Below are 27,827 nucleotides of genomic sequence, written 5' to 3'. Positions count from 1 at the left end.
ATTATATATATATATATATATATATATATATATATATATAATCATGGGATAACCCCTTTAATTCTATAAATCCGCTGCAGTTCTCTTTTGTTCACAACCATATTCTGTCATCCATTTACAAGTCCGCAACAGTTTTGCGGTCTGCAAATTGCGTATTTGTCGGACTGCACATGGCCGGCACTTTGATAGAAATGCCTTTTCTTATCTGTGGCTGTGGACAAGAATAGGACACGTGTTGCCGCTTAATGAAAGTGCAGATGCACACAGTGTAAATTGAAAATGTATGGGTCCGCACCCGTTCCGTAAAATTGCGGAATGGATGCAGACCCATTTTGTGGATGTCTGAATAGACCCTGTGTATCGTGATCAATGATACAAAACTGTAGCTGTTTTTCCATGTTTGTAAATTCAGCAAAATCTTTAACTGAGCAGCAGGAGGCCTTAAAGAGGACCTTTCACCATAATTAAACTTCTAAAGTAACTATACAGGCATGTAGAGCGGCGTCCAGGGACCCCCCTGCACTTACTGTTATACCTGGGCGCCGCTCCGTTCTCCCGTAATTGCCTCCGGTATCTTCATAGTTAAGCTCCACCTAGGGGAACCTGCCGGCGCCTCATTCTCCCATGCTGTAGCGCTGGCCAATCACAGCGCTCAGCTCATAGCCTGAGAGAGAAAAAAGCCTCTCAGGCTATGAGAGGCATGGGAGAATGAGGCGCCGGCAGGTTCCCCTGGGTGGAGCCTAAATGTAAAGATACCAGAGGCAATTACGGGAGAACGGAGCGGCGCACAGTAAGTGCAGGGGGGTCCCTGGGCGCCGCTCTACATGCCTGTATAGTTACTTTAGAAGTTTAATTCTGGTGAAAGGTCCTCTTTAATCATGAAGGGACAACCAAGGGTACTTTCACACTTGCGGTTTTTTTCTTTTCCGGCATAGAGTTCCGTCACAGGGGCTCTATACCGGAAAATAACTGATCAGTTTTATCCCCATGCATTCTGAATGGAGAGTAATCCGTTCAGTTTGCATCAGGATGTCTTCAGTTCAGTCGTTTTGACTGATCAGGAAAAAGAGAAAACCGCAGCATGCTACGGTTTTATCTCCGGCGAAAAAAAAAGACTTGCCTGAATGCCTGAATTTATTCCCATAGGAATGTATTAGTGCCGGATCCGGCATTCAGAATAACGGAATGCTGGATCCATCCTTCCGGTCTGCGCATGCGCAGACTGAAAAAAAGGTGAAAAAAATAAATGCCGGATCCGTTTTGCCAGATGACACCGGAAAGACTGATCCGGCATTTCAATGCATTTTTTCGACTGATCAAGCATTTTTAAGACTGATAAGGATCCTGATCAGGTCTTACTAATGCCATCAGTTAGCATACATTTTGCCTGATCCGGCAGGCAGTTCCGGCGACGGAACTGCTTGCCGGATCTATCTGCCGCAAGTGTGAAAGTAGCCTAACACAATGCATAGGACACAACTTGCCATGTGTCTGCCGTAGGATTCTGCCAAAACCCACAACCGGCAGATTTACTAATCCTACAGGTAGTGTAAACATGTGCCTCAGGCTGGGTGATAAATTTGGTGCATGGATAGACATTTTTGTGTTCCTTTCCACCACTTACTAGTTGCTTACTGTTCAATAGAATTTTACACCACAATAGTGGTGCAATTTTTGTTCAAATTGTGCATTTTAGCCCAAATCCCTTAACGCAAATCCATGCAGATAAGCCCCACCCTCTTCTGGACTAGTCACAGGTAACTTTAAACCTAGATGTGTCAGACTGCCCCACATTTTGGAGCAACTTATGACAAAATCCACGTGAACTCACATGAGTAAATGTGGGCCATGGTGTCACGGGAAGGTGTCTCTTTGCACAGTGTCCGATTGGGAGAAACAGCTGAAGGAGCAGCCTCCCTCCCCTTTCTTCTAGGGATTGTGGAGGTTCTGGCAGCTTTACCCCAAATCATTCATTTCTGGCATAGTTTAGCTATAAGCCATATGCTACGTGCCTCTTTAAAACCATGTCCAATAAATCTTTGTCTAATTGAAACTAAAGTACGGTACACAAATGAATGTCCCATCTTTCCACATATAATGGCTGTGGGTTGAGATGTAGAAAAAAAAATGCAAAACCATAAATTCAACTGCATACAGCTGTCTGACATACAGACTTTCATACGTGGTCCTTACTTGTCTATTGTCTACCAGGCTTATGTGAGCTCAAGCCTTATGAAGCTTACAAATTACCAGCTACATAGGTGGCCAGATTGCAGGCTATTCATGCCACTGGGCTTATTTTGGACTGAACTGTCAGCAAACTGACAACTGGATCAGCATACATTATGTTTGAATAAAGTTCACTGGCACAGTATTAGCACACCCTAAAATTTTATAATCAGACATCAAAATAGTGTTATTTTGACTGTGATGCTGACTTTGATGCCGTCTCAGACATTGACTGGCAACATTTGTTTGTTTGCTATTATTTTTTTTGCTACATTATGCATATACCAGTTCTTATTGGCTAACAGATTAGGTCCAGCCTCCTGTATTCCCCTATTCACAGAGGGGAATTTATCATAGACCAGCGTTTTACGATGATATCTCTGCGCTACTGGCCCATCCTCGCCCTTGCAGTGACCCCTTAGATTTAAGCATACTTGATGTTTAAAAAAGTCAAAACACAAGGTTTGCAATTTTTCTAGGGAAATGATGATAAATTCCCCCTTAGTCACTTGAAAATACAGACTTCACACTATAGGAAGATCCTGGTCATTGCTGCCAAAATAGATAATATAGTACTTTACTGTTATTGTGTTGCCTTCACAGAATGTTACCTTTGACAATGTCCTCAGACACTTTCATGAATCTCTTAGGCTAACTGTCTAACCTACAGCATTATAGCTAAGCTGGGTTTCAAGTTACAAACTGAAATCTGATTGTCTTTGGTGGTCAATGTCAGACTTTCTCTACTCTGAGCTGCAGTACCCCTCCCGTCTGGGACAACACACAGTCGCACAAGATAGAGGCAGCTGGAGTGGAGATCAGAAAGGGGGTGCAGGGGTCAGAGCCCTGATAGTCAGATCATATCCTGAAATATTAAGGATATGACAGGTTCTATTTAACAAATACTTCTGAATTGTGACCATTTTCCAAGATATTTGCAATGAAAGGGTTAATTCGAATAAGCGATTTTGGGATATTGGATTTCCTGTTGGCCCACCTATTTGTCTTCCAAGGGATCAATATTCCATGTCACTGCACAGTGAGTGAAGCGTTCTGTACTACCTATGATGCCAGGTACCTGCTCCTGATTATATTAATTTTACTTTCCTGCTATTACCAGTAATAACAAAAATGAGCATTATGAATGTTAATTTTAGTAAAGGAATTAACTGTGTACAATGAAACCTCATTGAGAAGACCAGTCCCTTATTCAAGACCAGAGTTCCTGTAACAGATCTTCAGTTTCATCATATATTATGCATACTGGCCATCTTCTGTGAGAGGACCACCCCCTCCCCCAGAAAGCCACTTTTCTAGTCTGGACCCATGAAAGGCCCTCTAGGTAATGTATCAGTGATCATATAGTATAGGTTACCACAGATACCTGCGCCTGATTTTCTTAAAGGAAATCTGTCATATTAAACACAGTGTCTGAGCTGAAGGCATCATGTTGTAAAGCAGGAGGATGTGAGCAGACTGATGTATAGTTTTATGGGAAAAGATTCAGTATAAGCTGCATTTCATTGATTTAAAAACCAGCTCATTCTGGTCATTGAAGTCAAGTAGGCGGTCCTATTAGTGATTGACAGCCTCCCCTCCGTGACTGTGTATACAGAGATAGCTGTCAATCACTGATAGGACCGCCTCCAAGGCTGTATTTACAGATCTTGCTGCCCTAGGCACTGAGGTTGAATACGTCCTCATTAAAGGCACTTTTACAATTGCTAGTTATCACCATGTGGGAGGAATATGGATTATTATTTAATGTTAGCCATGTTCCCACACCATCCATCTGCTGTAAGATAGCAGAGGTAGTGAACTCCACAGGGGGGGCTTGCTTCAAAGCCCAGCCAAATGGCAGAGAACTTCTAGCAGGCCACCTTTGTTTACAATTTCTCACCTCCATTCAGATAGCACGGAGCCTGCAGGAAAGCTTCCCTGCAGGGGGTCTAGTCTATTCCCCAGTTCAATGAACATTATCATGGAACCGGCGATTCATAAGGAATTATGAATCGCCCGTTTATCACAGGCATAAACCAGATACATATTTGTGTCCCTGTGGCCACGATGAACAGGCCCGTGGTCATAGTTTGGTGGTGGGATGCCAGGGAGGGGAGATATACATATCTCCCCACAGAAACCAAATAACAGTACCATGCTTGGACTCTACTGGTAGCCAGAACCCAGGCGGATCCATTAGTCCCAGAACCACCTCCCTGTAACATTCGGGTCTGGAGCCATGAGCCCTAATCTGTTTTGTGGCTCATTTGCAGCCAGCCCCAGAAGAAGGGGAGTGGACTCCTCCTACAGGCAGGGAGGGGCCAGCTACAGATCAAAAGGCTTGTGCCCGCAAGCTGGCGTGTCTTTTCTCTGAAGGGGGGGAGGTCACATATCATGCCATGTGTTTAGAGGGACCTGCAACCTGCTGACAGCACTGCCTCCCATGTGACTACAGCTAAGAACTCATCACAACCCAAAGGGCTCATATACCTGGTAAACTGACCTTTTTGTTCTGCTTAACCCTGTTTGTACCACGCCGTCTGTATTTACCACTCAGACCACTGTATATATTTTCTGTGTATATTGTGTTATGTCATGTCTAGTTAGCTCTTAAGGCAATTAAATATACAGGGTGGGCCATTTATATGGATACACCTTAATAAAATGGGAATGGTTGGTGATATTAACTTCCTGTTTGTGGCACATTAGTATATGTGAGGGGGGGGGGGGACTTTTCAAGATGGGTGGTGACCATGGCGGCCATTTTGAAGTCGGACATTTTTAATCCAACTTTTGTTTTTTCAATATAAGAGGGTCATGTGACACATCACTTATTGTGAATTTCACAAGAAAAACAATGGTGTGCTTGGTTTTAATGTAACTTTATTCTTTCATGAGTTATTTGCAAGTTTCTGACCACTTATAAAATGTGTTCAATGTGCTGCCCATTGTGTTGGATTGTCAATGCAACCCTCTTCTCCCACTCTTCACACACTGATAGCAACACCGCAGGAGAAATGCTAGCAACAGGCTTCCAGTATCTGTAGTTTCAGATGCTGCACATCTCGTATCTTCACAGCATACTGGGCACAGTAGAGATTAGGAGGCACAGTACAAGGTATAAAGGGGCTCAGCACAGGGTATAAAAATGGGGCAAAGTATAGGGTATAAGGGAGCATAGTACAGGTTAGGAGGCACAGTATTGGTTATAAGAGTGCATAGTATAGGATAGGATTTGACTAGGGACACAGTACAAGGTATAAGTGGGCATAGTAGAGGTTAGGAGGCTCAGTACAGGGTATGATAATGAGGCATAGTACAGGGTGTGATAATGGTGCAAAGTATATGGTATAAGGGGACATGGTACAGGTTAGAAGGCACAGTAGAGGTTATGACTAGGGACATAGTACAAAGTATAAGTGGGCATAGTAGCGATTAGGGGGCTCAGTACAGGGTATGATAATAGTGCAAAGTATAGGGTATAAGGGGGCACAGTATAGGTTATAGGAGGTCATAGTACAGGATATGACTTGGGGGCACAGTACAGGGTGTAAGTGGGCATAGTAGAGGTTAGGAGGCACAGTACATAATATAAGGGGGTTAAGTACAGAGTATGATAATGGGGCATAGTGCAGGGTATAAAAAGGGACACAGTACAGGGTATAAGTGTACAGCTTAAGAGGCTTAGTGAAGTGTATCAGATTCACATTCTTGGTCAGGCTGGCCACCAGGATCCATACAGCCAACAGATAGGCAGTCTGAAGCAGGAAATTGGTGGCAATGGCTGGCAGGCAGCAGCACTAAAACACAGGTGGTTGGCCAGGGACTGAGACACAGCGCTGCTTGGTGGGCAGTGTCTGTCACAGAAGCAGGAGGTCAGCAGCGATAAGGGTGGGGCAGGCGCATCCAGCTGTTCCAGGGTACTCTTAGTGCTTCCTCTTGGCGGGTCCTATTTGTCACTGAAGTGACTGAAACGATTGGTGGGGCTCCACCAATCAGCTAACACTTTGTGTAGCAGTGCAGGGGAGAGGTAGCAGAATTCTTTGCCTCTCTCCTCCTCCTTAGGCCTCTTTCACACGACCGTCCCCCCCCCCCCGTTTACGGGCTGTTTTTTGCGTTCCATATACGGAACCCTTCATTTCAATGGTTCCGCAAAAAAAAAAAAAAACGGAATGTACTCCGTATGCATTCCGTTTCCGTTACAAGATAGAACATGTCCTATTATTTTCCGCAAATCACGTTCCGTGGCCCCATTCAAGTCAATGGGTCGCAAAAAAAAAAAGTAGCACATACGGAAATGCATCCGTATCCGTTCCATTTTTTGCAGAACCATCTATTGAAAATTATATGCCCAGCCCAATTTTTTCTATGTAATTACTGTATACGCCATACGGAAAAACAACCCAACGGAAACAAAAAATTTAACAACAGATCCATGAAAAACGGACTGCAAAACACTGAAAAAAAACATACGGTCGTGTGAAAGAGGCCGTAAAAAGGCATTGTCTCACTTCAGCAATTTATCATATAGATAGTTATACAAAACACTTACTAATATACACTCACCTAAAGAATTATTAGGAACACCATACTAATACGGTGTTGGACCCCCTTTTGCCTTCAGAACTGCCTTAATTCTATGTGGCATTGATTCAACAAGGTGCTGATAGCATTTTTTAGAATGTTGGCCCATATTGATAGGATAGCATCTTGCAGTTGATGGAGATTTGAGGGATGCACATCCAGGGCAGGAAGCTCCCGTTCCACCACATCCCAAAGATGCTCTATTGGGTTGAGATCTGGTGACTGTGGGGGCCATTTTAGTACAGTGAACTCATTGTCATGTTCAAGAAACCAATTTGAAATGATTCGAGCGTTGTGACATGGTGCATTATCCTGCTGGAAGTAGCCATCAGAGGATGGGTACAAGGTGGTCATGAAAGGATGGACATGGTCAGAAACAATGCTCAGGTAGCCCGTGGCATTTAAACGATGGCCAATTGGCACTAAGGGGCCTAAAGTGTGGTCAGAAAACATCCCCCACACCATTACACCACCACCACCAGCCTGCACAGTGGTAACATGATGGATACATGTTCTCATTCTGTTTACGCCAAATTCGGACTCTACCATTTGAATGTCTCAACAGAAATCGAGACTCATCAGACCAGGCAACATTTTTCCAGTCTTCAACAGTCCAATTTTGGTGAGCTCGTGCAAATTGTAGCCTCTTTTTCCTATTTGTAGTGGAGATGAGTGGTACCCTGTGGGGTCTTCTGCTGTTGTAGCCCACCTTTCTTTCCCATTCTGACATTCAGTTTGGAGTTCAGGAGATTGTCTTGACCAGGACCACAACCCTACATGCATTGAAGCAACTGCCATGTGATTGGTTGACTAGATAATCGCATTAATGAGAAATAGAACAGGTGTTCCTAATAATTCTTTAGGTGAGTGTATTTTGATTATCTATATTGCCTCCTTTGCTGGCTGAATTAATTTTTTCATCGCATTATACAATGCTCGTTTCCATGGTGTGGGGATTCACTCTGATAGACAGGATAAGCGGACGCAGTATAGAGGCACAAACCGGTTCTTAAATCAAAAAGTTCAGTGTTTATTCACACATTAGCAAGTTCACAAAACTTCTTTGTCCAGGTGGTGAGAGGCCGCAGCCAACCCCGTATCGCTCCTTCAGAGATGGCTTTCGCCGAGCCACGGGCACCTGGTACAGATTTAACCAGACTTTTTCCTGGGGCTCAGTGACAGTATCCCGGTGGGTTACGGTAGGGCGTTCAGAGAGGTCAGAGAACACATCCGTGTTCTGACTAATGAACTCCCTGACCCCCTGAATCTGTTTAGTGGAAAGACTGTCAGCAATTTATCCTGTTGCAGCCGCTTTCCCCCTAGATAAACCAGCCGTGGGCTGTTCTCAGTACAGGTCTCCCTAACCTTGCAAGGTTTTACTAAATTGACATGGTAGACCTGCTCCAGTTTCCGCCGACCTGGCTGGCGTACCTTGTTATTTACGTCTCCAACTTCCTGTAGTATCTTGTAGGGCCCCTTCGACCTAGCGCAGAACTTACTGTCCACAGGCGGCCCACAAACCTAAACCGGATCTCCCCAGCTAAAGTTAGGGACCCCAGATGCTTGATTATTGGTCTGACTCTGGGCTTGCTGAGCTATCTTCCTATGCTCCCTACCTATCCTATTCCGTGGGGTGATCTCCCCCTCATCCACCGGACCTACAGTGTGCCCCTCCGCCTTAGGTTTCCTTTGTTCTAACACCTCAACTGGGCCAGGCCTCGCTACTGGAGCTTTCCCATCTCTCGGGGATCAGTATGTACAATGGCCGGTCACAGGGCTGGGAACAACGGAAAGTCTCTTCCTAATATCAATTCATAGTGCATGCTCGTGGTTACGGCCACCTCATGGATCCGCCTGTCGTCACACGTGCTTAGGGACACCAGAGCTGTGGGGTACTCTTTTAAATCTCCATGTATGCTGAACTTTCTGGCTCGTAAACTCAGTTGGTCGCACCAGGGAAGCCCTCACAAGGGTCATCAGACTCCCTGAACCCAACAGAGCCACAACGGGAGTGACTACCACCTCCACTTGACACAAATGTTCCTTATTGAGAGTCCCTGGAGTGTCTGACGCACCGACCCTTTGGCATACAATGACTGTCGGAACCCAAAGTTTGTGTCCATGGGCTCAATCAGGTGGGGACAGTCGGCCCGTACACGGCCGGGCTCATGACACCGCCAGAAGATTATCGGGTCCTGATCCCTGAAGGGGAAATCCTGTGCGGTCTTTCTCAGCTCAGGCCGCTGGGTTTTGGTTCTATTACGCCCTTCCCCAGAGTTCCCCCCTGGAGTTCCTCAGTAGCCCCCTACCGTTCGACCAGGTCCACCATCTCTGGGGCACTAGTAGGAGATGTCTGGCCAACCCAGCGCTGGAGGGGTGGTGGCAATGCCCTCCAGAATTTGTCAGCTACAATGCAGTCCAGCTTGGCAGTGGGACTCAATTCGTCAGGCGGTAGTTATTTTTGCAAGAGATGCAGCAAATTATAATACTGGAGTCTCGCTGGCTCAGCCATGTTCAACTCTCACTGATACACCCGCTGGGCCCGGACCAACACATTCACCCCCAGTCTCGCCAGGTTCTCTCCCTTGACCTTATAGTAGTCTGCCGTCTGCTCGTACGGTAAATCGAAGTAAACCTGTTGGGGTACGGATGCCAGGAACGGAGAGATGACCTCAGCCCATTGGTCTCGGAGTAGACTCTCCCTCATGGCCACCTTCTCGAACACCGCCAGGTAGGTTTCGACATCATCTGTTGGTGCCATCTTGGAAATCGCCGTGTGAACTGCTTTCAGGGCATTGTGGACTCCCCGAGACATCCCTGACTTCTCTAAAGGTACTTTCACACTAGCGTTTTTGTATTCCGGTATTGAGTTCCGTCACAGGAGCTAAATACCAGAGAAAAACTGATCAGTTTTATCCTAATGCATTCTGAAAGGAGAGCATTCCATTCAGGATGCATCAGTTCAGTCCCTCTAACGTTTTTTGGACTGAGAAAATACCGCAGCATGCTGCAGTTTTCTCTCCGGCCCAAAATACTGAACACTTGCCGGATCCAGCATTAATTTACATTGAAGTGTATTACATTAAGTGTTCCAGTAAAAGGGATCCGGCCTTCTGGTCTGCGCATGCGCAGACCTTTAAAAATGCAAGAAAATTATAATACCGGATCCGTTTTTTCCGGATGACACCGGAGAGACGGATCCAGTATTTCCATTAAAAAATAGGGGAGAAAAGAGTCACTCACCGAATCTTCACCAATCGTAGCTTTATTTGAGGTTAAAACATAGCCGATGCGGGTCACAATTGCAGCAAAATAAGGCAACGGCCGTTTCAGCGCTGAAATCACGCTTTGTCCAGCTTTTTTCCCTCTTTTTTATGCAACTATTGGTTGGTCTGCTTGTTCTGGCTGAGCACCACCTGTTACACTGCATGGTTGCTGAGAGAAATGTTACCGACATCAGACGCATGTAGTAGTGCCGACTGTGTTTTCTTTTTGTTGTGGATCCAGTATTTCAATGCATTTGTCAGACGGATCCACATCTGGATCCGTCTGACAGATGCCATCAGTTTGCGTCCGGATTGCCGGAACTGGCTGCCGGAATCCTCTGTCGCAAGTGTGACAGTACCCTTAAGCCATCACGCGTTGCAGCAGCTGGTTCGTTTTTTTGTTGGACATGTAAGGGTTCTTCATGTCTCTTTTTGTCCTCTGCATACAACTTTTGCTGTTGCTCTATGGCCTGTTGTTGCCTTAGGTTGGCCTGCACCATCTGTTTCATCATCTCCTCCATCTTGTCCCATGATGCTGGTTGCAACTTAGCAGGCTTTATCCAGGACATACAACAGTGCCCCAAAAAAATGCAACAAAAATATTTCGGCTTTTACGCCAGCCTCACTGCGATTGGCCGCACCCTCCACCAATTGTGGGGATTCGCTCTGATAGGATAAGCGGACGCAGTATAGCGGCACAAACTAGTTCTTAAATCAAAAAGTTCAGTGTTTATTCACATATTAACTAGTTCCCAAAACAAAAAGTCACTTTCAAGCAAAAAGTCACCTTGCAGTATTGGTGTTCGTTCACACCAGACAGGCTGTTCTGCCACAAAAAGTCCATAAGCAGGCTTTAGTTGGCCTGTTTTCCCCTCACACATGTCTCAGCCCTCCACCCCGGCACAAGCCTCAGATCCCAACACAGAGATCTCCTGAGCCCAGCTGTCTTTTAACCCCATAGGGACACAGCCTTATTTCACCTTAAGGTCCAGGCCATTTTTTGCAATCTGACCAGTGTCACTTTGAGTGCTGATAACTTTAAAACGCTTTGACTTATCCAGGCCGTTCTGAGATTGTTTTTTAGTCACATATTGTACTTCATGACACTGGTAAAATGAAGTAAAAAAAAAAAAATATATATATATATAATTTTTTGTACAAAATAATACTTAATTTACAAAAAAATTGGAAAAATGTGCAAATTTCAAAGTTTCAGCTTCTCTACTTCTGTAATACATAGTAATACCCCCAAAAATTGTGATGACTTTACATTCCCCATATGTCTACTTCATGTTTGAATTATTTTGGGAATGGTATTTTATTTTTTGGGGATGTTACAAGGATTAGAAGTTCAGAAGCAAATCTTGACATTTTTCTGAAATTTACAAAAACCCAATTTTTAGGGACCAGTTCAGGTCTGAAGTCACTTTGCGAGGCTTACATAATAGAAACCACCCAAAAATGACCCCATCTAAGAAACTACACCCCTCAAGGTATTCAAAACTGATTTTACATACATTGTTGCACAAGAGTTATTGGCAAATGGGGATGAAATTTGAAAATTTCATTTTTTTGCCTTATTTTCTATTTTAACCAATTTTTTCCACTAACAAAGCAAGGGTTAACAGCCAAACAAGACTGTATCTTTATTGCCCTGACTCTGCCGTTTACAGAAACACCCAATATGTGGCCGTAAACTATTGTACGGCCACACAGCGGGGCGTAGAGTGAAAGGTGCGCCGTTTGGTTTTTGGAGGGCTGATTTTTATGGACCGGTTTATTTCCGTGTCCTGTTTCAACCCCCCTGATGGTGATGCACCCCTGGAGTAGAAACTCCCTAAAAGTGACCCCATTTTGGAAACTACGGGATAAGGTGGCATTTTTTGGGGGACTATTTTTAGGGTACATATGATTTTTGGTTGCTCTATATTACATTTTTGTGAGGCAAGGTTACCAAAAATTTGAATTCAGAAATTTCATCTCCATTTGCCATTAACTGTTGAGGAACACCTAAAGGGTTAATAAAGTTTGTATAATCAGTTTTGAATACCTTGAGGGGTGTAGTTTCTTAGATGAGGTCACTTTTAGGGAGTTTTTACTCTAGGGGGGCATCAGGGGGGCTTCAAAAGGGACATGGTGTCAATAAAAAAGGCCATCAAAATCGTCGGTCCTTTCCTTTTGCGGCCTCCCTTTTACTGATACAGCAGTTTACGACCACAAATGTGGCATTTCTGTAAACTGCAGTATCAGGGAAATAAATATTAACTTTTGTTTGGTTGTTAACCCTTGTTTTGTTAGGCCCCTTTCACACGGGCGAGTTTTCCGTGCGGGTGCGATCCGTGCGGCGAACGTATGGCACCCGCACTAAATCCTGACCCATTCATTTCTATGGGGCTGTGCACATGAGCGTTGTTTTTAACGCATCACTTGTGCGTTCAGTTGAAATCGCAGCATGCTCTATATTGTCCGATTTTGACGTGACGCAGGCCCCATAGAAATGAATGGGGTGTGTGAAAATCGGATGGCATCCGCAAGCAAGTACGGATGCCGTGCGATTTGCACACACGGTTGCTAGGAGACGATCGGGATGGAGACCCGATCATTATTATTTTCCCTTATAACATGGTTATAAGGGAAAATAATAGCATTCTGAATACAGAATGCATAGTAAACCAGCGCTAGAGGGGTTAAAAAAAAATTAAAAAAAAATTTAACTCACCTTAGTCCACTTGATCGCGAAGCTGGCATCTCCTTGTGTCTCCTCTGCGCTGAGCGGCTGAACAGGACCTGGGGTGAGCTGCTCCATTAAATACAGGTTAAGGACCTTCGATGACGTCACTCCGGTCATCACATGGTCTTTTACCATGGTGAATCACCATGGTAAAAGATCATGTGACGTACCATGTGATGACCGGAGTGACGTCATCGAAGGTCCTTAACCTGTATTTAATGGAGCAGCTCACCCCAGGTCCTAATCAGCCGCTCAGCGCAGAGGAGACACAAGGAGATGCCAGCTTCGCGATCAAGTGGACTTAGGTGAGTTAAACTATTATTATTATTTTTTAACCCCTCTAGCGCTGGTTTACTATGCATTCTGTATTCAGAATGCTATTATTTTCCCTTATAACCATGTTATAAGGGAAAATAATACAATCTTCAGAACATCCATCCCAAGCCCGAACTTCTCACGCGAGTGCAACGCATGACAATGTTTTGCACTCGCGCGGGAAAATCGCGCATTTTCCCGCAACGCACCCGGCTCTTATCCGGGCAAAAAAACTGACGCCCGTGTGAAAGAGGCCTTACCGGAAAAAACGGATTGAAATGGAAAAGTGCCCAAAATTGCGTTTCTGGCACCTCTTTTTTTTTTTTTTTTTTAACAGTGTTAATCTGGGGGGTTAGGTCATGGGATATTTTTATAGAGGAGATTCTTACGGACGTGGCGATACCCAATAGGTCTACTTTTTTTTACAATTAATTATATTATCCTTTTTGATACAAAAATAATTTTTTTATATCTCTAAAGTCTAAGTGTCATTTTTTTATTTCTTTTTTATGCGATTATCTTATGTGGGGGCTGATTTTTTTGCGGGACGAGCGGATGGTTTTATTGGCACTATTTTGGGGGCTATATGACTTTTTGATCACTTGCTATTAAACTTTTTGTTATGTAAGGTGACAAATAAAAAATCTTTTTTTGCACTTTATTTTGTTTTTCCTTGACCGTGTTAATCTGGGGGGTTAGGTCATGGGCTATTTTTATAGAGGAGATTATTACAGACGCGGCAATACCTAATATGTCTACTTTCATTCAATTATTTTAGGTTTTTTTGGTATCTCAAGTCTGAGAACCAGTTTTTTTTATCCGATGTCAGTGCTAAATTGGGATATACACTACGTGCAGAATTATTAGGCAAATGAGTATTTTGACCACATCATCCTCTTTATGCATGTTGTCTTACTCCAAGCTGTATAGGCTCGAAAGCCTACTACCAATTAAGCATATTAGGTGATGTGCATCTCTGTAATGAGAAGGGGTGTGGTCTAATGACATCAACACCCTATATCAGGTGTGCATAATTATTAGGCAACTTCCTTTCCTTTGGCAAAATGGGTCAAAAGAAGGACTTGACAGGCTCAGAAAAGTCAAAAATAGTGAGATATCTTGCAGAGGGATGCAGCACTCTTAAAATTGCAAAGCTTCTGAAGCGTGATCATCGAACAATCAAGCATTTCATTCAAAATAGTCAACAGTGTCGCAAGAAGCGTGTGGAAAAACCAAGGCGCAAAATAACTGCCCATGAACTGAGAAAAGTCAAGCGTGCAGCTGCCAAGATGCCACTTGCCACCAGTTTGGCCATATTTCAGAGCTGCAACATCACTGGAGTGCCCAAAAGCACAAGGTGTGCAATACTCAGAGACATGGCCAAGGTAAGAAAGGCTGAAAGACGACCACCACTGAACAAGACACACAAGCTGAAAAGTCAATACTGGGCCAAGAAATATCTCAAGACTGATTTTTCTAAGGTTTTATGGACTGATGAAATGAGATTGAGTCTTGATGGGCCAGATGGCTGGATTGGTAAAGGGCAGAGAGCTCCAGTCCGACTCAGACGCCAGCAAGGTGGAGGTGGAGTACTGGTTTGGGCTGGTATCATCAAAGATGAGCTTGTGGGGCCTTTTCGGGTTGAGGATGGAGTCAAGCTCAACTTCCAGTCCTACTGCCAGTTTATGGAAGACACCTTCTTCAAGCAGTGGTACAGGAAGAAGTCTGCAAGGTAAGAAAAACATGATTTTCATGCAGGACAATGCTCCATCACACGCGTTCAAGTACTCCACAACGTGGCTGGCAAGAAAGGGTATAAAAGAAGAAAATCTAATGACATGGCCTCCTTGTTTACCTGATCTGAACCTCATTGAGAACCTGTGGTCCATCATCAAATGTGAGATTTACAAGGAGGGAAAACAGTACACCTCTCTGAACAGTGTCTGGGAGGCTGTGGTTGCTGCTGCACGCAATGTTGATGGTGAACAGATCAAAACACTGACAGAATCCATGGATGGCAGGCTTTTGAGTGTCCTTGCAAAGAAAGGTGGCTATATTGGTCACTGATTTGTTTTTGAATGTCAGAAATGTATATTTGTGAATGTTGAGATGTTATATTGGTTTCACTGGTAAAAATAAATAATTGAAATGGGTATATATTTGTTTTTTGTTAAGTTGCCTAATAATTATGTACAGTAATAGTCACCTGCACACACAGATATCCCCCTAAAATAGCTAAAACTAAAAACATACTAAAAACTACTTCCAAAAATATTCAGCTTTGATATTAATGAGTTTTTTGGGTTCATTGAGAACATGGTTGTTGTTCAACAATAAAATTAATCCTCAAAAATACAACTTGCCTAATAATTCTGCACTCCCTGTAAATTTAGTACTCCATGGAAGTGTGATACTCCCTGAAGCAACTAATGCAGAGGCCCGGATGATCGGGGCACGTGTCACATTGAGTAGTGGTGTCCTTCTGTATCCCCCTCCTGTGACACACTCTGCACCTTTTTTTGGTTCGTCCCTTCTTTCCAGTATGGGGGACCACACCTGGAAAGTGTTGGCCGGGGACGATCCGGGCACCTACAGTTCCCGAGGTACTCCGGCCTGCTCTTTCGCGGTCCAAAAAGATCAGGGCCTTCAGGACTGCCTCATAGAACTGGAGGAATGTCCCTGTGCAATTTGTAGAAGCATTATACTTACCTGCGAGCTGCGATGTCTGTGTTCGGCCGGGAGCTCCTCCTTCTGGTAAGTGACAGATCATTAAGCAATGCGCCGCACAGACCTGTCACTTACCAGTAGGAGGAGCTCCCGGCCGGCCACAGACATCGCAGCTCGCAGGTAAGTATAATGCTTCTACTGGCCACCAATGAGTTAACTACAGGGGAGGGAGGGGGGAACGCCTCTGTGTTAGAATATACTGTCGGATCTGAAAAAGCTTTTATGCAGATGGATCTTCGGATCCGTCTGTATGAAAGTAACCTACGGCCACGGATGCCAATCTTGTGTGCATCGGTGTTCTTTCACGGGCCCATTGACTTGAATGGGTCCGTGAACCGTTGTCCGTCAAAAAAATAGGACAGGTCCTATTTTTTTGACGGACAGGATACACGGATCACGGTCTCGGCTGCAAAACGGTGCATTTTCCGATTTTTCCACTGACCCATTGAAAGTCATTGGGTCCGCGATAAAAACTGCACAACAGCCACGGATGCACACAACGGTCGTGTGCATGAGGCCTAATGCAGACATTTCAGGATGGCCTCAAACTGGGAGTGTGTCATGGCCATACTGTAAAGTGGGATCTGGTGTAGGACCACTCCAGTACAGCCTGACATTGGGTTTCTTGACCAGGCCCATATGCAGCACGAGGCCCCAAAATGTCCTCATTTCGGCTGCACTGACCGGCGTCCAGCCACCGGGCCTGGCCAAAAAGGAGCCCGGGTGTTGAGCGACGAACTGTTGGGCGTACAGATTCGTCTGCTCCACCATCAGATTTGCCAGTGGGTCACTGAAAAAATGACAAAAAAAGTCATATTCAGTGTAGCCCACTGTGGAAATCTGGATTCCTGAATGGCCTACAAAATCAGGAATCACGGGCTCGTATCGCTCTGGGCTACACCAGACAAGTTCACCGGCAGGGTGCTCCGGTGGATTTAACTGGTGGGCCGGGAAACCAGTACGAGCCCCAGAGCTGCTCGTACTAGGCTGGGCCACAGGGTCCCTAACATGGCGGTCCCCTTGGGGGCTCATCATCATCGCTAGATGATGAGGAGGACGCGGATGATAACAGGAATGTGGGGTCGTCCTCGTCCTCACTGGGATTCTCGGAGTCGGAGGCAAGCTGGGCGTATGCCTCCTCGGCCGAGAACGTCCGGCAGGCCATAGGGGAGGGTGTGTCTGCGTGTGTATGTGCGTATGTGGAAATCTTTATTTTGGGTGCGTGCGTGTGGGGGCACGGGTGTTCGCAGACTTAACCCTAAAACTAACAGAAAAAAAAAACTAACAAAAAAAAGCCCCAAAAATGTAAAAAAAAAAAAAGCAAAACCGCTGATCAACCGTCCGAAGTTGATCAGCAGTGGGGTGTGCGATGCGCTAACAGTGGCCGGACACTAAGAGTGCCGGCCACAGTCAGCGTACACCCCCAAAAAATATATGTACCACAAAAAAGTGGGTGGGGCAAGCGGCAGCACCCCTGGGGGGTCTAGGGTCACACAGCTGTGCTGTGTGCTGTGGACCCCAGACACCCTAACTTAGGGTGATGCAATGAAAAGTTCACAAACTAACTTTCCCTTTTTTTTTCCCTGCCTAACCCAAACTTTCCCTATGTACCTGATGGGGGGTGCTGGGGGCACAGATCGGGGTGCTGGCAGCGATGGCGGACACACAGGCTCCTTAACACAAAAGGAGAAGGAGAGGAGCTCCTGCCTCTTTTGAATATCCCGTCGGACCGCCCACAGACTAATCAGAAGCGATCCTGAGTGGTGATGTCACCATCACCACTCAGGATCGCTGGATGGTGATTGGTGGGGTTATCGGGTCTTCAGAGACCTGAATAACCCGGAAACTCAAAAAACCGCAGGTCTGAATTGACCTGCGGTTTTCTGCGATCACCGACATGGGGGGGGGGTCACAGGACCCTCCGGCGCATTTACCTAGATGCCTGCTCAAAGATTTGAGCAGGCACCGGGTTCCGATCACCACCCGCCGCGCGGCGGTGATCGAAACCATACATGACGTACATGTGTCCTTAAGTACCAGGACATCATGACGTACCGGTACGTCATGTGTCCTTAAGAGGTTAAAGGCAGCTAGGTGTTGCCAAAACCCGGACTGGCACCAGAGATCCAGTCCGGTGTTTGACCCCACCTGGCCGCCAATCAGTCCAGCAGCACACACTGGGAGGAAAATACTTGCCTCCCCATACAACTCCCTTTACTCTGTCACAAATGTTCTGGGACCCCTACACCGGTCATATTTGCTATCAAAGTGCTCGGCATGATAAAAACATGTTGGCGTCTGTATGTCCGTCAAACATACTTTCTGTATATTTCATATCTGTCAGCTGAATGAGAGAGGTGGAGTATGTATGTGTATTGAACGCCTTCCCAAAAGTCTGGGCCACGAATGGGAGAGAGACCTCTCTCAGCTCCACCTTCTGCTAAATAGAGATAAAAATGAGGGAGTTTGGACATTTCTATGACACAATTTGTGGATCCCATCAACATTGGGTTGTGTTCCGTGTTCTCCCTAGGACCAGAAAACAGACTCTTACAAAGCCATTCGTTAAGTATAAGAACTTTTCTGTTTTAATACTTTTATTTTTGTAACAGTTTTGCACACCTGTAAATAGTGTAATATGTAATAATGGTTTGCCTTGTACCCTCTGTCTGCCTGCGAGCAAGGTGATGTTCAGGTTTCTATTGTCCCCTGATTATTATTTTAATAATTGTAATGCAATATGATGGCAGTGAGTTTGGGGTACCGGGACTGTGGTGGGGTGTGATTCATGCTCATTTGGCAGCCTGAGTAGAAGGCGAGTGCAAGCTTGAGTGAAGTGAATCAGTCCTGAGAGTGGCATCCGTGTCGTGTGACAGGGCGGTCGGTTCTGCGACAGAGGGCTGTTCAGCAAAGTGCTGAAGATATGAGTGTTCAACTGATATCTGTTTCTGAAAGTTGTATCATCACGTTCTTGATACAATGTTTAATTAATGATACATTGATACCTTGCACCAAGGGCAGCTGTGATGCATCAGTTTCAACTCTAGCCAACTGTAGCGCCCAGTGCTCACCCAAATCTGCAGGTGAATGGAGCTGTGTAGTTCTGATGCCTGTCGCCGGTGCTGGAACTACTGCAGAACAGCTGATAAGCAGGGTTGCTGGGAGTCAGGTAGGTCAGGGGTACTTCTGTCCTGGAGACCGGATGTTCTATTGGCCTCTGATGGGACGTTATCTGTTAGGGATACGGTTTTTGTTTTTACTGTATGGAGGAGCACTGCAGACTACAGTAATTATGTAACAACTGTACAAGTAGCATCTGGTGTAAAGTAGAACTGGCTTAGTTTCCCATAGCAACCAATCAGATTCCACCTTTCCTTTTTTTAAAGCTCCTTTGTAAAATGGAAAGGTGGGATCTGATTGGTTGCTATGGGCAACTAAGCCAGTTCTACTTTACACCAGTTTGATAAATCTCTCCCATAATGTCAGTTTTTTTTTTTACTTCCTGCTGCAATGTAAGTGTGTGCGTCAGTGGAGCTGATGTAACAATGTGTTTACGCTTGAGTTTAATGCATAAACCCACAAAAAATGTTTTTGGTTGAATGCCTCGTTTATCAAGCCCTTGTACTGCAGTGCAGTGGTCATATGTAGATAACCTTATAGATAAAGCTGACCCATAATGATGAATTATTAGGCTACTTTCACATTTCGCGTTTTTGGTGGATTCCTCCTGGATCTGCAAAAACTGATCAGTTACAATACAACCGCATGCATCCGTCATTAACTGATCTGTTTGTATTATCTGTAACATAGCCAAGATGGATCCATCATGAACTCCATTGAAAGTCAGTGGAGGATGGATCAGTTTTCTAATGTGTCAGAGAAAATGGATCCATCCCCATTGACTTACATTGTGTGTCAGGATGGATCCGTTTAGCTCTGTCTCGTCTGTCTCTGCAGAATAGAGACTTAACAGAGGCAAACTGATGCATTCTGAGCGGATCCTTTTCCATTCAGAATGCATTAGGGGAATACTGATCCGTTTTGGACCGCTTGCGAGAGCCCTGAACGGATCTCTCAAACGGAAAGCCAAAAATGCGAGTGAGAAAGTAGCCTTACAGTGTATTCTACACGTCCATCAGATGAGTATCTCATCCAATAGATTGCTTCTGTCGCTGTTCACTACACAGCACTCGTTGCGTGGTGCCGATATAAAACCAAGGTTAACATGGCTGTATTTTGTATTGGAAAAGGTGAAGGAAACGGGACAAATGAACGTTGTACTGATGTAAAATGAAATCCGCAACAAAAATAATTTTCCGTATCATTTCACTGTAGTTGTGCTTTGTGTATGTGTGTTTTGGACAGATGTTTGTATGTGGGAAAAAGCTTTTTAATTTGCCATACTTTAGATAAAATCCATATAAAAGCTGCTGATGTATTATTTTCCTCACTGCATATTGTAATGAAACCTGCCTCCATTCTGTGGAATGTCTGGACAAATACATTGCTATAGCAACCAGTGTACGTCAGTCTCAGCACTTCGGGGGAGCTGTGTCAGGGGATCGATGCAACTGTTAAAGGAAAACTAGGAGTGCTCATGTATCTGCTCTCAATATTGTGCATTGTCTAGTGGTTTTAATGTGTTATTCTTACTAGACTCTGCTGCTGTGGTATTTTTATATCTGGCTATTCTTTGTGGGGTGAAATTGAAAAAAAAAAAAAACAACGCAATTCAGCCATGTTTTTTTTTTTACGCCATTCAGCAGGCGCTAAAAATTACGTGAGATATGCCAGATTTATATCGTTTTTATCATGTTTCACAACTTTTTTTATATTTCTGCCTACAGAGGCTTGTTATTTGTTGATTTTTTTTTTTGGGGGGGGTAAGGTGACTAATTAACAACAAATTTGACTTTTTCTGTTACTGCGTTTACTTTGCATGATATTTTAATAGTTGGACATTTTTGCTTATACCATAGACTGCAATAGAAAACTATTTCAGGCTATGGTATTTTTACAGACCTCCTTTAAGCCCTGGCATGCAGAGCTTAACAGGCAGGTTACTATGGCAGGTCTTCACAAGGCCCCAGGCTGCCATAGTAACCATTCGGTACCAATCTGAGATCTGATTTATCACTGATCCTGGTAGTTGCAGCTGGGTTTTAGCTGCATTACACAACTACTACCAGCTGCTTATCAGGCAGGATCAGCTTCTGAGCCCACTCACTGGTGCCAGTAGCTGATAGGTGGGGGTGCCAGGTGTCAGACCCCCACCATTCTGATATTTGTGACCAACCCTTTAATTGTTCAGTCTACTCTATGGGGTTGTCTGGGATTTTAAGAAATTTGCCTAACAGCAGATTTCTGTCAGTCCTGCAGTAATGATAACATGTAGACAATTCATGTGACCACTGTAGCTGGTCACTGGCCTCAGCAGTAACACTGTATGTACAATACATAACAGGCTGGTTGGTGGTCATGTAAATGAAATATGGGACCTCATCACTGCATTAGTAGTAGGGAGAAGCAGTGCTGGAGCTGTGGGGGATTTATAAGGTTAGTCATTTTAATATTTTTTTTTGTGTGCATTTTCTTGCTCCTAGGCCTCATGCACACGACCGTGCTGTTTTTTGCAAACCGCGGATCTGCCAAAAAATGCAAGCTGCCGTGTGCCTTCCGCAATTTGCGGAACTGGCGGCCCATTGTAGACATGCCTATTCTTGTCTGCAAAACGGACAAGAATAGGACATAACATCTTTTTTTGCGGGGCCTCGGAACGGAGCAACAGATGCGGACAGCACACGGAGTGCTGTCCTCATTTTTTGCGGCCCCATTGCAGTGAATGGGTCCGCACCCGAGCCACAAAAACTGCGGCTCGGATGCGGACCCGAAAAACGGTTGTGTGCATGACGCCTTAGGCAAATTTCTTATCTAGGACAGCCTCTTTAATAGCTTAAAGGATAACTGTCACACTTAGACCCTAATTTCAATTTTCATATATGTAGTTAGTAATAACATGATATTCCAGAATCAGTTACTATTAGACTGACTTACCCCATATTTAATAATATTCAGCCCTTAGCCACCAGTCTGCATAAAACTGCAATTTCACTATTCAGTTAAGATGGCCGCAACTGCTCTCACCCTGAGGCTAATCCCGCCTGCCCTCACTAGCCAGTAACAATAGCCCCCCAAAAGTGTCAGTAACCAGAGCCCTCCCCCCCTAAAGGGTTAATCTCCTGCAGCACAAAGAGGTCCTCTTACCACATGTTGCTTTCATTTATACACTGAGCAGATGGCAGATCTCCCTTCCCTGGTCTGCGCTGCTTCGCTCTGCATTGTCCAGCTCTGCTGAGGGAGCGTCTGCCAAGCGCAGGGGCAGGGAGAAGTGCACACAGCCCAGGCACTGTTATCAGCTGCTGGGGAGGACCTGGCTTTAATCATTTACTTACAGTCCCTGGCTGTCAGGAATGTGACCTTGCAGGCTGCGTCCTCCGTCCTTACAGATAGACGGACCATGCCTAGCAACCCTATTTTAAGCAGAGGTAAAAGTAGGCAGTACAGGGAACAAAACTGTGGAATTAAGGGGTAATTGAATGCACAGTGAAAAGTTGAAATAGGGCCACCAAGGAGATATTAATCACCACAATCCAATACTCCCAAAAAATAATAATATATGACAGTTATACTTTAACTTATGGAAGTTAGGGAGAGTTCACTTCACTGTGATTTTTTTTTTTTTCCGTTCTTCTAATCCGTCAGAAGAATAGAAAAATAAAGAACAAAATATCCCGTGCAAAATCCTGTAAAGATCTTTTTTTTTTTTTTTTTTTTTTTTTTTTTTTTGGTGGAAAAAGAAGTACTGCATGCAGTACGGATGCCAAATGTGCATATTTAATGCACAGGCTTCTATTTTGTTACAGGATCATTTTTTTTTTTCTTTATTTTTCTGTTCTTCTGATGGATTAGAAGAACGGAAAAAATGACTGATGTGAAACAACATTTTTGAGGGATTTATAAGTCTCAATGCTCTGTCTCATATGTTGTGTCATACTTTCGACCATTGATTTTCATCTTTGTAAGGCCTCATGCGTGTCCATTCTGTTTATTTTGCGGACCGTATAGGCAACTATTCATTTCGGTCCGCAAAGCATGCGGAATTTACTCTGTGCATTCTGTTTCCGTATTTCCGTTCTGCCAAAAAATAGAACATGTCCTATTATTGTCCGCATTACTGCTAAGGATAGTACTGTTCTATTAGGGGCCAGCTGTTCTGTGCCGCAAAATACGGAATGCACACGAACATCATCCGTATTTTTTTGCAGACCGCAAAATACATTCGGTCGTGTGCATGAGGCCTAAGTGGGAGTTCACATCCGTTTGCAACAGTTTTTAATGTGGTTTTTTTATTATTAAAGTAAAATATTACATTCATTGTAGTAAAAATGCACAAACAATTGCTGGCAAAAAGATAACAGCAACCACAATATACTTAGGCCTCTTGCACACGACGGTATGCCCTCCGTAACATATGGTCGGTGAGCGTGCCATATGTCCTGGAGCGGGATTGGTCGTGCGCACGGGAGCGCACCGCATCATAGGTTACAATGATGCTGTGCACATCGGGCCGCCCGTGGTGCTATTGTCCTGCACTCGTATGACTTTATGAGTGCAGGACAATAATCCCGCGGGCTGCCCGACGTGCTCAGCATTATTGTAACCAATGATGTTGTGTGCTCCCGTGCGCACGATCAATCCTGCTCCAGGACATATGGCCCGCTCACCGACCATATGTCACGGAGGGCATATGGTCATGTGCAAGAGGCCTTACTGTGTGTGCATTAATATTGATGTTCCTCATCTCTACAATGCTTGAATAGGATTTTGCACTGCAGTGTACGCTTTTTTTAAATTCTTCCTTTAACATTTACACTTGAGGTTAAATGAAAAAAAGATGGGGCAGATTTACAAATTTTGTCTAATATTTAGATGTGTATTTAAAGATGTGCCAGATTTAGTAGAGTGTGTCCTGCTGCGTGAATTTGGTAAATCTCGCTAAAACTTTTATCTCACATATCAGTTATTTCCATCGGTGATTGTAAGCAAAAACCAGGTGCAGGTCAAAAACACAGATCAGGTGCAGATCTTTCCCATTGGGTTCATGTACACAAGCATGTGTGCCCCGTGCCCATATTGTGGATCGCAAACAATGGGTCCACAATATACAGGCACCGGCCGCATGCACTCCGTATCACAGATGCAGACTCATTGAATGCGTCCGCAGTCCTCAAGATAAAGAGCAGTGTGGAGCGGTGGCATGGATTGGAAGCCCACGGAAGCACTACAAAGTTCTTCTGTGGGATTTTGGCCCGTGCCTCTGCAATACAAAAAAAAATAGAATATGTCCTATATTTTTGTAGTGCAGACCGTCTCTTTTGGCTCGTGGACCCAATCACGCCAGAGACTGTTCAAAAGCAACATGGCACCCATAAACCAATCCATAAAAATCAGAGCTGCAAAGCCAAAGGAAGGTCTTTCCCTTCTAAACCGTGCAGTGTACATCCACATTTATGGTATTTCAGCAGTGAAATGCCATATCTGTGTATAACTTGCAATTATTGTAGTTGCCTGTGCATTTATTTTAGCAAAATACCTGTGGTGTTCAAATGCTCACTCCACCCCTTTATACCTTGATAAGTGGAGTTTCAGTTGCAAGTAGTGGGGAAGTTCAAATACCTAGGAATCACAGTGCCCACAAGATTTATTTGACCAAAGTAGTCAAAAGGTGGAAGCCTGGTGCTATGTACCCAATATGATGCCCTAACTCCTGTATATTTTACACAACTTGTCAGTTTGGATATCTCTCCCTTTTTTTTTTTAAATAAGATTCAAAGTATTTTCAGATCCTTAATATGGAAGTGCAATAGATGAAGGGATGGTGGGGAGAGTCAAGGATAACATATAAATGGTTCTATAGTAAGCTACCTTTCAGATTTGTCTGCTTCCCTTTTGGCTATGGAGACTGGATTAGCGGGCCTTCGGAGGCTGGGATTACCCATGTTGGCCATGCTGAAAAAAAAGTTTGGAAAACAGCCCAACAAAAAAACAAACAAGGGGTTGCTTGGGATACATTCGTTAACTCCCTTTACTCCTTTATGGAGGAATCCATAATTACTGGAATTTTTCAGATTGTAGGGTTTTACTTCATGGGAGCGGAGAGGAGTAGTGTGTTACGATCACTGTGTGTGTGTGTGTGTGTGGGGGGGGGACGGGGGGGGACTCCATACTGAACACAGGAGGGAAGGGGAACAGTAACTGGGCCTGGAAACTAGGGAAGAAACAGGTCACCTCCTAGACAACCCTAATCCGGGCCCTGACTACCTTGGCCCTGATTTCCCTATAAGGCCCTGGAATAAGTGGAGATGGAAGAACAGGAACACCAGAGATGATCTCACACCAGCTCAGCCAAACCCAAATGAAGCTATCAACCGCATAGTCAGAAGGGTTGGGTGAGATTATAAAGGGTAGAAGTGATGACCACTGAGCAACAGCTGAGAAAAGGCAAGTGGTCATTAACTTTATCAACACTGAATCAAGAGAAATCAAGGAGGCTGTTAGATTCCTCCACGCTCAGCCAATCTCCTTCATTTTCTGACATCAGTCACCTAGGGGACATAGTGTCACTGGCACAGGTTTATAGTAATGGGCTGCTTTATACTTTCAAGGAATTCCAGACTGTACTTTTATTACTATTATCAATAGAGTTTACTCTATTGCCTTTCATCACAAATCACACATCTGCCTGCTAGGCATCTTGAATTTAGACAACATAGATGAAAAAGTGGAGTTAAGTATTCGGGGAATATTGTACCAGGCTAGGAAAACTATTGCTGCCCGGTGGACCTGCTCTGATCCTCCATCCATTCAAGAATAGGTGTCTAAAGTGCATGTACAAACCGGATTCCAAAAAAGTTGAGACACTAAACAAATTGTAAATAAAAACTGAATGCAATGATGTGGAGATGGCAAATGTCAAATCAAACGTTTAATCCGAGTAAATGTATCATTTTAAAGGAAAACTACGTTGATTCAAATTTTCACGCTGTCAACAAATCCCAAAAACGTTGAGACAAGTAGCAATAAGAGGCTGGAAAAAGTAAATTTGAGCATAATGAAGAGCTGGAAGACCAATTAACACTAATTAGGTCAATTGGCAACATGATTGGGTATAAAAAGAGCTTCTCAGAGTGGCAGTGTCTCTCAGAAGCCAAGATGGGTAGAGGATCACCAATTCCCACAATGTTGCGCAGAAAGATAGTGGAGAAATATCAGAAAGGTGTTACCCAGCGAAAAATTGCAAAGACTTTGCATCTATCATCATCATCAATCTGGAACAATCTCTGTGCGTAAGGGTCAAGGCCGTAAAACCATACTGGATGCCCTTGATCTCCGGGCCCTTAAACGACACTGCACCACAAACAGGAATGCTACTGTAAAGGAAATCACAGAATGGGCTCAGGAATACTTCCAGAAACCATTGTCAGTGAACACAATCCACCGTGCCATCCGCCGTTGCCAGCTGAAACTCTACAGTGCAAAGAAGAAGCCATTTCTAAGCAAGATCCACAAGCTCAGGCGTTTTTCACTGGGCCAGGGATCAGGAGTGGCAAAATGGAAGACTGTTCTGTGGTCAGACGAGTCATGATTCAAAGTTCTTTTTGGAAATCTGGGACGCCATGTCATCCGGACCAAAGAGGATAACAACTTGGGTTGTCCTTGTCAACGCTCAGTTCAGAAGCCTGCATCTCTGATGGTATGGGGTTGCATGAGTGCGTGTGGCATGGGCAGCTTGCATGTCTGGAAAGGCACCATTAATGCAGAAAAATATATTCAGGTTCTAGAACAACATATGCTCCCATCCAGACGTCATCTCTTTCAGGGAAGACCCTGCATTTTTCAACAAGATAATGCCAGACCACATTTTGCATCAATCACAACATCATGGCTGCGTAGGAGAAGGATCCGGGTACTGAAATGGCCAGTCTGCAGTCCAGATCTTTCACCTATAGAGAACATTTGGCGCATCATAAAGAGGAAGGTGCAACAAAGAAGGCCCAAGACGATTGAACAGTTAGAGGCCTGTATTAGACAAGAATGGGAGAGCATTCCTATTTCTAAACTTGAGAAACTGGTCTCCTCGGTCCCCAGATGTTTGTTGAGTGTTGTAAGAAGAAGGGGAGATGCCACACAGTGGTGAAAATGGCCTTGTCCCAACTTTTTGGGGATTTGTTGACACCATGAAATTCTGATTCAACATATTTTTCCCTTTAAAATGGTACATTTTCTCAGTTTAAACTTTTGTTCCGTGATTTATGTTCTATTCTGAATAAAATATTAGAAGTTGGCACCTCCACATCATTGCATTCAGTTTTTATTCACGATTTGTATAGTGTCCCAACTTTTTTGGAATCTGGTTTCTAAATATTAGATATGAGTATGGTGCCTCCCTTAAATTAAACTGTATAAACAAATTTATCTCTATCTGGGGTAGTTGGTTGGACACCCCTGGATTAGCATCTCAGGCCCTGTGTGATCTTAGAGGTCCATATACAACAAATATAGGGCATAGATGCTTCAGCCCGATATAATTTGGATAAACGACAGGTGGTCATACATACCTAGTTCTGGGCATGCCTATATGCACCCATTCGATCATTGTTTATTATACAGATGTAGCAGGGGTAACGCGCGCACACACTCTTAACGCTATGAGTTAAGAAATTTTAGTTATCTTGAAACAAAAGCCATTAAAAAGCAATTGCTTAAGGATACTTTCACACTTTCGGCAGGACGGATCCGACAGGCTGTTCACCCTGTCGGATCTGTCCTGCCGCTATTTTGCCGTGCCGCCGGACAGGCTGGACAACATGCTACCCTGGCAGCGGACGTGACATTGCGCCTGAACGCTACAAGCA

The 27,827-nt window shown here is 44.4% G+C and overlaps 1 protein-coding gene across 18 annotated transcripts in view; it reads left to right on the top strand.

Moving 5' to 3' along the window:
* The window catches only part of PTPRS (protein tyrosine phosphatase receptor type S), a 580,801-nt gene that overhangs the window by 45,734 nt on the left and 507,240 nt on the right, over positions 1 to 27,827 (top strand). Inside the window, exon 1 of one of the 18 annotated variants that reach the window (XM_044268273.1) lies at positions 18,333 to 18,416. The exons of 16 other annotated variants lie outside the window; for them this stretch is intronic. The gene's annotated coding sequence lies outside the window, so the exon portion shown is untranslated. Of the gene's footprint in view, positions 1 to 18,332; positions 18,422 to 27,827 lie in introns of those variants that run through there. One more of the 18 variants, XM_044268281.1, reaches the window with a different exon arrangement.

Source organism: Bufo gargarizans, chromosome 1 (genome assembly GCF_014858855.1).
Source record: "Bufo gargarizans isolate SCDJY-AF-19 chromosome 1, ASM1485885v1, whole genome shotgun sequence".
In the NCBI taxonomy this organism is placed as follows: Eukaryota; Metazoa; Chordata; class Amphibia; order Anura; family Bufonidae; genus Bufo; species Bufo gargarizans.
This window is presented reverse-complemented; position numbering and strand designations above follow the sequence as displayed.